The 7,762-nt window shown below is 33.3% G+C and overlaps 2 non-coding genes and 1 pseudogene across 2 annotated transcripts; all 3 read right to left on the minus strand.

Annotated features, from left to right (window-relative positions):
• Nucleotides 1-239: 239 nt before the first annotated feature.
• LOC141650462 (U6 spliceosomal RNA) lies at nucleotides 240-314 on the minus strand (annotated as a pseudogene).
• A 411-nt stretch (nucleotides 315-725) lies between these two features.
• On the minus strand, nucleotides 726-830 carry LOC141650460 (U6 spliceosomal RNA). The gene has a single exon (XR_012546492.1). It is a non-coding gene; the product is annotated as a U6 spliceosomal RNA (small nuclear RNA).
• A 250-nt stretch (nucleotides 831-1,080) lies between these two features.
• Nucleotides 1,081-1,197, minus strand: LOC141650447 (U5 spliceosomal RNA). The gene has a single exon (XR_012546479.1). It is a non-coding gene; the product is annotated as a U5 spliceosomal RNA (small nuclear RNA).
• Between the last annotated feature and the right edge of the window lie 6,565 nt (nucleotides 1,198-7,762).

The following is a 7,762-nucleotide window of genomic DNA, read 5'->3' on the forward strand; positions in this document are numbered from 1 at the left end:
TTGGTGAGTTGGAAAATTTTAGGGACATCCAGTGTATCTTTCATCGTCAATTGTCATGCCTAACCAATAGAAAGCTAAAACCGTAGGTAAAATCAAAGTAAAAGACGAGGCTTCACAACATGATCTATTAATTAGAGGCACGACTATGTAATACACCTGTCCAATGTAGGCAAGAGTCTCGAAAATTTAGGTGAACTTGCGGCAATGTGGCGGTGCCATTATTCGGGGAAAAAGCTCACAAAAATTTGGACCATTTCTCAATTTATGCGTGTCATCCTTGCGCACGAGCCATGCTAATCTTCTCTGTTTTGATGTGCAGGGAGCATTTAAGCACATCGGCAGACTGAGTGATGATCAGTTTTTAAAACAGCTTATGAGTAATGCCACGCAATGAGACTTATGAGAGTCATTATTGTACCTAGCTATGCGTTTAATGGCGTATGAAATTAGATGAATAAATCAGACATAGTCATGATCTCCGGCACCTCCCTCCCGTGTCCATGTATGAGTTTCTAGTTCCGGTACTGGTGTCACACTAGAAATTCGGCAACGTGGTACCGTAAAGAAGAGAATGTAAATTGTACAACTAGATTCGTAGGGGAAGAATACGTTAGTAAGGGTGTAGGTTTACTTGTGTATTTCGAAAATTTAGGTGAACTTCCAGCGATGTGACGGCGACATACGTGCCGAAAGCCAGAAGGCGCCATTGTACGGGAAAAAAAGTCAAAAATTTGGATCATTTCTTGATTTATGCGGGTCATCCTTGCGCAGGGGCCATGCTAATCTTCTCTGTATCGTTCCAATTTTACATTTCATTCCATTGATTGAAGGCTATATTTTTCGGCTTAGACAGATAAAAAATTAACTAAAGTGCTAGCGTGTTCAACCGAAGGAGCTGCAATTGAACACGAGAAGTTAGCTTCATTACCGTTTTTCTTGGTGTGACTTGAGTTTTACATCAAGAACACTAATTACTCGTACCATGGATTCAGAGTTTTAGTTAAGATGTGCAAATGATTCTGGCTGAATTACAAAAGACGAATTAATTAACATTACAAATTTCAGACTTAAATTGCCGGAAGCTCTTATTAAAGAACTCCCTACAAAAATTAACGTATGCCACTTATAAGCAACGAGCACACGGTATTCTTTAGTAAAAGGCGAAAGAATAGTTCGCTTTGTGCTCAGTGCATGGCTGCGTGAGTCGAACAATAATAAAAGCTACAAATTTAAAGCAAGGTAGTAGCATGTTATAGTCACTATACCGATGTGGCACTATGATTGACCATACAAACGTCTGAATCAGGTCCCTGATGGACTGGCAAATAGAAAACGTCAGCAAACATCGTACCCTACTCAAAACCACTAATCTATTTGCACACTGAAGTCTTGTTATATATGATTTTTTTTTGCAAAACATGTATAGCTTGTACATTAGCTGATGCTCGTAGTTTGTCGGGGGTTTTTTGGATTTTTTATGTTGGCTAATTTCGGTGTTGCCTGTCACTTGTCCGCTTCTTAGCCTTGTGCCTAAACAAGCTGATCATTGGAAAAAAAAACTTTGGATTTGGAAGAATGTAGGGGGTTAAAACATCATTGAGATATAAAATAATAAAATTATTCAATTTTTCTACTCTTATAATAAATATAAATATTATGGAGTAGATCACTAAAGAATTAAAGTGACCGTTATTTTCTTTGGCCAATTAAATTTTATCATTTTTTATTTTGAAACAAACATATACATTTACTCACTTGTTTCTCACGCAATCCACGCTTTCATCCACGTGCGACAAATGAATGAATGACGGGTGAATTTAAAGCAACAAATGGATAACTAATGAAGATTTACCTAACTAAAACCCAATTCATTGTTATCCATGGCCATAGCGAAACTAATGTAGAGATGAATAACGTCAAAGTGTACTATTCTGTATATATGCAGGCAGGTTGAAAGTCGTGGGCTTAGGGTGTACAAACCAATGTACCCAATATTGGCTCTACCTACTACCCGTTCGAAAAAAAAACATCGTAAAAATAATTTAGGCGCAAAATACCAAGAAAGACAGATCGAAAAAATAGTCCATGTATGAAAGGTGGCTAGTCACCTAGCACCTGCTAAGAAGGAAGTTGTTATTAGCAGGAAGATGCAGATTGTCAAAGTTTTGATATTTATGGCTACCCAGCAATAGTAGTTGGGTGACAACGAAAGAAAGATCGATTAGTAAAAACATAGTTAACGTTTCATAATTGGTCGATATGGGAATTTGTGACTTTGAGGCCAGAGGAATGAGATTCTTTTTTATGGTACCAAATATACATTTTAAGTTTACAATGTATATATAGTTAAAACGAATTAAACAAGATCCGATATAAATATGTATCTAAAAATAGTCCACCTATGAAAGATGGCTAATCCCTTGGTACCTGCTAAGAAGGAAGTAAGATGTAAGCAGCAGGAAGATGCTAATTGTCAAGACTTCTTAATATATATGGCTACCCAACAATAGTAGTTGGGTGACAACAGAAGAAGGATCGATTATTAAAAACATATTTAACGTTACATAATTGGTCTATATGGGACCTTGTCACTTTGAGGCCAGAAGAATGAGATTCTTTTTTTATGGTACCAAATGTACACTTTAAGTTTACAATGTATGTATAGTTAAAACCAAATTTGAACACACATGATATTGACTACTCCCTCAGTCCCGGTGAACACAGAATAAAGCAAGTGTAAACTATTGACTGGGACGGAGGGAGTATATATATAGACACTCTTTAAATTTCGAGCACAAGGGCATTATATGAATAACTTACAAACGTTTCATTGATGAAAATTGGGATTCAAAGCTAAACGTCAACGAAGAAAAACAAAAGGTTGATGTACGATTATTAGGGAACGCCTCGTTTTTTAGTTAAGAGTTTTATTTCTAAGTTACCAATCGCATTTACTGTCTTGCTCCCTAAAATTTGAAAGACATCTATGAACTCGATATCGATTGTGAGTTTTAGACAAACAAGTGAAACAGCTAAACTTTTTTTTTTTTTTTTTTTTTTTATATTGATGTTAATTCGGGCCCTAGGACTGACAGGTAAAATTAATAAGCTAAGCGAGTGTGTGAGTTTTACCACATGGTGCACAATTAACCTAAGCATTTTAAGGTGTTCCTAATGTATGGAAAGGTACAGTAGCTTTCTAAAGAGGTGGCTTAAGCTTTCTAGATGAAACACAAGGTGAGTACTTCTAAAACATGTATTCCCTTATGGGTTTGAGGGAAAAGAAGGAAATCTTTATTTTCGTCAAACAAACGCTTGGTATGAATCTAATTCATTCTAAATCGATACCTCACACTCAGTTAGCCAATGAAAAATAGTGATCTCAAATTAGAAATAGTTAAAGTTGGGTCGGACACTTTTGATTGACACGACACATTTGTTGTGTTGTTAGAAACAAGATATGATAGTGGGGTTAAACTGAGATATCCAATTTTTATTGTATTCAGCTTTATTTCATCTCAGTGGAGAAATGTGAATCAAGTGTTTCATATATACTTCACTTTGTAGCACATACAATGTATTTACGTCTATTTGGTCTTGTTTAAGACCGTTTTAACTTAAGACATTTTAAAATTTTGTTTTATTTTCATTTTTATTTTAATTGGATGTGAGAGTCGTTTTAAATTAAGACGAACTTAAACAAGGACACAAATTCTCATTTGTGACGGGCCAAATATAACCCACGTGAAAAGATAAGACAAAAGCAAATTATCTACGGATTATCATTTTCTTTTGTCTTATCTACCCATGTGGATAATATTTAGCCCGTCGCAAGTCCGTCACAAAGGAGACTTGTTGAAACAAGGAATTCTAATGTATATGCTGGGCCTTTGCGTATATCAATCCTATTAGTTGAATATACCTGAATATGTGTACTTCTTAATGTATTTGGTGAAAAGTTTTAGGGACATTCCATGTATCTTTCATTGTCAAGGATAATGATAGGGCGTCATCTGGTGGTACAATCTCGATAACACCCTATTAGGGGTCGTTTGGTTTAAGAAGGTGGAATGGAATGGATTAGAATCTCATACCATAGAGGTATCGATTGAGATCTCCATACCACTCTAAACTTGTTTGGTATGTTTATTTTTTACACTATGGGGGAATGGAGTTAGAAACTTGGATGAAAACTTAGGTATGAGATTCTAGGGGGTTGGAATGGAGTTAGAATCCATCAGGTATCTAACTCCATTCCAAAACAAGCCAACAAACACTAGATTTGCCCGAATCCATTCCTATCCATTCCAAACCTCTCAACCAAACACCCCCAAATAATGAAATAATAACAAACATAAAAATCAGTTTGGATTTTGGCGAATTTTATGGAAGGACAGAAAAGTAAAATACTTTGTCTACACTGCTAATGTTTACGATGAAATTTTCAAAGTTGGAGCCTTCTTGTTTCTTCTTCATCCAAGGTTTGTACAATTATATCCAATTAACGGCAGCCATGAAAAGGAACTCACTTGAATTAGCTAATACAAGACCGACAACGTCATCGTACAAATTTATTAAGTAATTAAACATTGAAGGACCTCACTATATAATTAGCTATGTTTCATTATCATATGTTGGTTAAAAAGTCGATTCTATTTTATGTTGTTTCGCTTAATCATGGAAAAAAATTTGTGTAGTATAAGCTTCCGACGATGACAAATCAGAGATGGATACGGCGGTTGGCGCGAAACGAGAAGTTGAAGGATCCGATCACTAACTGCTTAACGATTTAGTATTCCATTTCTACCTTTACCTAAAATCCCCCCTACTACTAAGAGAAGAAAAATTCTCTTAAATTTCCCTCCAAAAAGCATCTAGCTAAATAAGGTAATAAATAAAATTTTCTTTTATTACATTATTATCTTTTCAATGAATATATTCTTATAAATAAACTCTAACTTTTTAAATAAAAATTCATAATTATGATTTTCATTAAAATAATATAAAATTGATATTTATAAGTTGCTAAATTTTTCGTTAATGCAATAATTATTACTGTAGAGAATAACTTGACACATGCTAACTATCACTACTACAAATCCAGGCAACTACAACGCCCCTTTAACAACGATTATTCACGAAAATCACAATAGACGTTGTAGAATGTATGGCACGAATTTTACTAAAATGAATTACAACGGGTATGGTTATAAAAACCGTTGTTATAAGTTTTAACAACGGGTAACACATGCACAACCGTTGTTAATAATTTGGCGCAAAATTGACGCAAAGTTAGTGAAAAGTAATCACAACGGTTACTTTTGAAACCCGTTGTTAAAACTTATTTGACAACGGGTGTTGTTTTACAACCGTTGTTAAAACTTATTTGACAAAACTTATTTGACAACGGTTGTTGTTTTACAACCGTTGTTAAAACTTATTTGACAACGGTTGTTTAATAACCGTTGTCAATACCTTCCATACTATAAACCACACAAACACAAGTCTGCTACAGCCACAAAACACAAACCTTAATACACAAACACAAGCACAGCAGACAAACGCAAACACAAACACAAAACACACACTTTCTCTCTTTCTCATCGTCTCTTTCTCTCTTTCTCATCGTCGCTTTATCTTCTCGCCGTCACTGTTGATTTCATCGTCTAATTATCAGGTAAATCTCGCCGTCACTGTTGGTTTCATCGTCTTTCATCGTCATTATTTTCTTTTTCTAATTATTTCATTTGCATGTGTATGTGTTTTTATCGACCATTATGTTATTTCTTTAAGTATTATTCGTTTAATTAGTTAGTAAAACAAATTAAATAAACTAAAACAAAGAAAAAGCAAGATGATAGAGAGGAATGCATGATAAACATAACTAATATATATATATATATATATATATATATATATAATAAATTTAAAAAAAAAAATTACATTAATAAAAATGCAATTCTTATATTTTCATAGAGGGTCTTATTCTCCTCTATGATATCCGTCCTCTCCTCCTTGGCTATTTGGAGGTTCCGTTCAGCAGTTGCTATATCGTCATATAGCTGCAACTCTTGTGGCGCTGTCAAGCCATCTTCTTTGGCGTCCTTCAGTATGGATCGAGCATCCGCAAGGTAGCTCCTGAAACTTTCCTCAATGTGGAGCAACCGGCGGATGAAACTGTTGTTGTTCTCGATCATAGTAAGAGTCTTAAGAATGATATCATTCATTTTGTTGGAGTTTGGAGTTTGTTTTGAAAGATTAAGTAGGGTTTATTTGGAGTTTGTTTTAGCAGTTAGGGTTTGGAGATGTATAGTGAGATAATGGAATGTTAGTTGAGATAATGCATGTATTTATACTAAGTAATGTGTGGTTTGAGTTGTTTTTTAATTAATATATATGTTATGAAGTTGTGCCATAATCATCATCATATCTCTCTCTGCTGCTTCAAATCTTATTACTAACCTTTCTCATTCCATATTGTCCGTTCATATGCACAGGGATCGCAGTAATAATGCATGCATCGAAATTATAACGGGTCGTAATTATGCATGCATCTAGTAATATTTAATTTTTTTTTTTATTTTTTTTTTAAGAACAAACAACAACGGTTATTTATAAAAAAAACCGTTGTCTTTAGTTATAACAACGGTTTTTTATATTACAACCCGTTGTTATAACTTTCCCCCCAAAATTGAGTCACATTTTCCACAACGGGTTTTTGTACTTAAAACCGTTGTTAATAGTTTTAACAACGGGTTCCTAAGAAAATCAACCGTTTTTAAAACATTTTACAACGAACGTTTTAACAACGTCCGCTTTTTTATATAACAACGGTTTTTAACCGTTGTTATAGCCTGTATCTGTAGTATTGTATTAGCTTCATGACAAAAAAACATTAACTAAAAAAAATTCACAACTTAAATAATTTTTTTTATTAGTTTTCCATTTCAATTTTTTTTGTTTCATATCAAAATACAATGGAGTGAACTGATAAATATTAATGATGTGCAAATTTTAAAAGTATAAATACTCCTATATACTAATAGAATACAACTTCTCTAAAATTTTCCCTCCAAAGTGCTCAAACTTATATATGGAAACAAATTAGATTTTCATTTAATAAACTAATTTTCCATTTAAAATAATCTATACATAAAAACTGTATTTCATATTATTAACTTCGTGACGAAAAGTGATTTTTTTAATAAATTTGATGTAGTTAAAATATTTTCATAAAAAACACAATTCATGGAATTATTCAATTCTTTTGATTAATTTTAATATTAGTTGTTTTTTTATAAAAATTCGCGAGATATAAATCTAAAATCTATAACTAATACACTAAAAATTAAAAGACCTTTATTTATTGCACATTTGCGCGGGATCTACACTAGTAAATGATTATTCTTATAAAAAAATACTGTATCAAAATGTCACTAAATTTACAAAACTATCCTCGGTGATACCCAATCTCGGTACCACCGGATGTCGCCATCTCATTTTACTTAGTAAAATACATTACTCAAGCATCATAAATTACATGTAAATTTCAGACTAAAATTAGATTTTCATTTAATAAACTAATTTTCCATTTAAAATAATCTATACTTAAAAACTGTATTTCCTATTATTAACTTCGTGACGAAAAATAATTTTTTTAATAAATTTGATGTAGTTAAAATTGATGGGGCATATTCTGCACCCGCTGACCGAGTCAACATATTGAGTAAGGTCAAAGATATCCACAACAAGTCAACGACTT

Source organism: Silene latifolia, chromosome 3 (genome assembly GCF_048544455.1).
Source record: "Silene latifolia isolate original U9 population chromosome 3, ASM4854445v1, whole genome shotgun sequence".
Classification (NCBI taxonomy): Eukaryota; Viridiplantae; Streptophyta; class Magnoliopsida; order Caryophyllales; family Caryophyllaceae; genus Silene; species Silene latifolia.